This window comes from Molossus molossus, unplaced genomic scaffold, assembly GCF_014108415.1.
Source record: "Molossus molossus isolate mMolMol1 unplaced genomic scaffold, mMolMol1.p scaffold_m16_p_10, whole genome shotgun sequence".
NCBI classification, from domain to species: Eukaryota; Metazoa; Chordata; class Mammalia; order Chiroptera; family Molossidae; genus Molossus; species Molossus molossus.
Genome location: NW_023425345.1, coordinates 71,700,466 through 71,704,401, shown reverse-complemented (window position 1 = coordinate 71,704,401; position 3,936 = coordinate 71,700,466). Strand labels below are relative to the sequence as shown.

The 3,936-nt window shown below is 40.2% G+C and overlaps 1 pseudogene; it reads left to right on the top strand.

Moving 5' to 3' along the window:
• Positions 1 to 770: 770 nt before the first annotated feature.
• Positions 771 to 1,243, top strand: LOC118623560 (annotated as a pseudogene).
• Positions 1,244 to 3,936: the final 2,693 nt, after the last annotated feature.

The following is a 3,936-nucleotide window of genomic DNA, read 5'->3' as shown; positions in this document are numbered from 1 at the left end:
CTTTGCTCAGTGTGATGCTTAATTTTAAGTATTAACCTGGCTAGGCTATAGTGGACAGTTGTTTGGTTGAACACTAATCTAGATGTCTCTGTGAAGGTTTTTTTTTTAGATGTCATAAACATTTAAGTTAGTAGATTCCTTAAAATAATAACTCCAGCCCTGGCCGGTTTGGCTCAGTGGTTAGAGTGTCGGCCCGCAGACCAGAGAGGCCAGGGTTCAGTTTCTGCTATGGGCATGTACCTTGGTTGCAGTTTGTCCCTCACCCCGGTTGGGGTCATGTGGGGGCAAACAGTCGATGTGTCTCTCTCACATCGATGTTTCTCTCTCTTTCTCCTTCTCTCCCTCCCACTCTATATCTCAAGATAAAAAGTGCAAAAATGTTCTCTGGTGAGGATAAAAAAAAATAATAACTCCAAATTTCTTTCTCCCTTTCATGCTGTGTGTGTGTGTGTGTGTGTGTATGTGTGTGTGTAGGGTACACAAAACTTTGTATACAAAACTTTGAATAATTATAAAACCAGTCTTTATTCGAATATATTTCATTTTCAAAAATGTAATCGAATTTATGGACATCCTGTATACATTTTTTTTTTTTGTGACACCCTGATACTGCTTCTCTGGAGAACCCTAACTAATACACTCATTATGGGCTATTGCTTTATCCATTTTTCCAGGGGCCTTGCTCATAGTGAGTCCACACCATCTCCTGGGACAGTCGTCAGTGTGTTAATCCTGTATCATGAGCTTTTCCCCAACCTGCCATCTGTGGTGGAATTGCCACCAAGATGCAGATTTTCATGAAGACCCCTGTGAGGAAGACCATCGCTCTCAAGGTTGAGCCCTCGGATACAATAAAATACATAAAGGCCAAAATCCAGGATAAGGAAGGAAGTCCTCCTGATTCAGGTCTGTGCTGACAAGCAGCTGGAAGATGGACGTACCTTGTCTGACCACAACATTCAAAAGGAGTCCACTCTTTATCTTTTCTTGAGACTTCGTGGTGGTGCTAGGAAAAGGAGGAAGTCTTACACCACTCCCAAGATGAATAAGCATAAGAGAAAGAAGGTTGAACTGGCTGTCCTGAAATCCCACAGGGTGGATGAGAACGGCAAAATCAGTCGCCTTGTTGGGAGTGCTCTTCAGGTGAAAGTGGTGCTGGAGTTTTATGGCCAGACCCTTTGACAGACATTGTTGTGCCGAATGTTGTCTGATCTAGTGCTTCAACAAGCCGGGAAACAAGTAATTGTATATGGGTTAATAGAAGACATGAACAACAACAACAAATAATCCTTTCAAATATCTTCCCAGGTTTCAGCTGGGACAAATAGTAAATGTTTCTGGCATAATTAAGCAATTCCATGGAACCAAGAGGATGAAGAGTCTACCTCCTTCTAAAGTCTTTCCCTCTGAGAGTCAAAAGAAAGAACTGATAGTTTTTATGTTCCAGTTCTCCAATGGACACAATATTTATTTTCACAATTAAATCAGATAAAAGAGATTCAATCAATTAATATGGACAAAAACTTTGCAAGTGTTATAATCTTATCAATCCTTACATTTCCATATTCTTTTTTTTTTTTATCCTTACCCGAGGACATTTTTTGCATTTATCTTCAGATAGAGTGGGAGGGAGAGAGGGTAGAAGAGAGAGAGAGAAACATCAATGTGAGAGAGACACATCTACTGGTTGCTACCCACATGACCCCAACCAGGGCCAGGGACAAACTGCAACCGAGGTATGTGCTCTTAGTGGGAACCGAACCTGGGACTCTCTGGTCTGTGGGCTGATGCTCTAATCACTGAGCCAAACCAGCTAGGGCCCCATATTCTTTTGATCTAATTTTACTCTGAGTCAGACCTTCAACAACTAGTTTAGGTACCACGTTCATGAATTCCCATATCAAATACAGGAAAACTTCCATATAACAGACTAATTCGGGCAAGGAGGTGTTTGTTAAAGCCAAAAGTTTGTTATATAATAAAGTATGTTTTCTGAATGAGTATGTTAAAAAAATTGACAAAATAGTTCATTTACATGTTTTTACTTACAAAGACATGTTTGTAATAGATTCAGACGCATAGGAGTAGGGAATAGACTGACAAACCTCAGAGGGAAGAGAGGTGGGAGGGGACGGGAAGAGAGAAACCAAAGAACTTATATGCATAGATACATAACCAATGGACATGCAATGGTGCGGTGAAGGTGGGGAGGGGGAGCAGGGAAGAGGGTCTCAATTGGGGAAAAAAGAGGGATATCTGTAAAACTTTTAACAATAGAGAAAAAAAGACACATTTGTGTAATTAAAATGAAGTATGTATGAAAAGTTTAATTTCACAGAAAAGTTTTCTATATGTATTACAGTAATGTTAAATTTATACTGAATAGGTCTAGTAAACAGGTTCATTCAACAGTCACCGGGAATAAACAGATGCACACGGCTGGGGCATGGCTTCATGTAAGTCGTAACACAGGCCGGCAGGAGATAAAACTACTGCAGAAAGTCAAGCCATGTGACAACACAACCAATTACCACGCGATGTGGTGGGATCATGAGCAAATCATTTGTTAAACATTGTTTATAAGCGGTGACTCTTGGATTTAAATATGTAGACTATAGTTGTAGATATGTAATATTCATTTATGTTGGCAAAATTACTACAGTGTTTTTTCCAACATATGGCCTATTTGCTAAAATTTGTTAAAAATAACAGTGAACTGAGAACAAAAAATAAGCCGTTAATTTAATTATAAGCAAATCTTGGTTAAAAGCATTTTATTTTATTTATTTAGTTATTTTTAATCTTCACCCAAGGATATTTTTCTTTGTATCTTCAGATAGAGTGGGAGGGAGGGAGGGGAAAAGAGAGAAACATCCATGTGAGAGAAGAACATTGATCAGCTGCTTCCTGCACACCCCCTACTGGGGATCGAGCCAGTAACCTGACCAGGAATTGAACCAGGCAGGGCCTCTCAGTCCATGGGACAACACTCAATCTACTGTGCCACACCAGTCAGGCAGTTAAAAGCATTTTAAAATTAGCAGGGTGTTAATTTTCGCATATGACATAAGGACTAAAAATTTTGTCCATTAAATTTAGGTCTGCAAACCGTGGGTTTACTGTAGTTCTGGACATTCTCCTTTTCTATCTCCTGACCATTTTAGCCACTTTTGTGTGTAAAAAGGATTTGGGTCCCCAGCGAGGGGTCAAGCCAAGGAACCTTGGCCCTGTTATCAGTCTTTCACTTGATTTAACCATCCTGACTGTTGCCCCAAATGATTGCTGGTCAGGTTTCTCATTGTAATCGCTTGATTCATGTCTCTTAAATTTCTCCGCTCTGGGGTAAGTAGACCAGACATGTTTGAGGCCCTTTAATGTTGGGGGAGAAAGAAGGAATCAAGTTGGTGGTAAGGGTTCTGATGTACCCCTGCAATATGCAGTCTGTTTTGAGCTAAGTCAACTTTAGCCATGGGCTCAAGAAAATTTCTGCCCCTCCCTTAACTACCTAGAAGAACTTGAATAGGGGCCTTGCCCATAATAAGAGGTTATCAGAGAAAACCTGTTTTTATTGATCTATGGGGAGGACAAATGTCTACTCATCTAACATGTGCTTGTTTTATCATCTAAGTTGTAAAAGGAGGGACAGAAGTTCCTCTTGAGCCTATGGCTAAAGCTGATTTAGCTCAAAACAATCTGTATCCCACAGAAGCAAATCTGGTGAATCATTGTGAGTCTCCACACAGCCATAGAAGCTATTTTTAAAGTAGCCTGTATGGATGTATTCAACATATACATTTAGAGGCAGTGGGAAAATGTCATTCATATTTTGTACATTCTATGAAACCAGGTCAGAACCGTCATATTTGCAGCTGCTAGCCAGCTACAGTTTCAGATGCAGTGTGCTGCTAAGGCAGGCCAGTAAGCCAGGATAAGTGG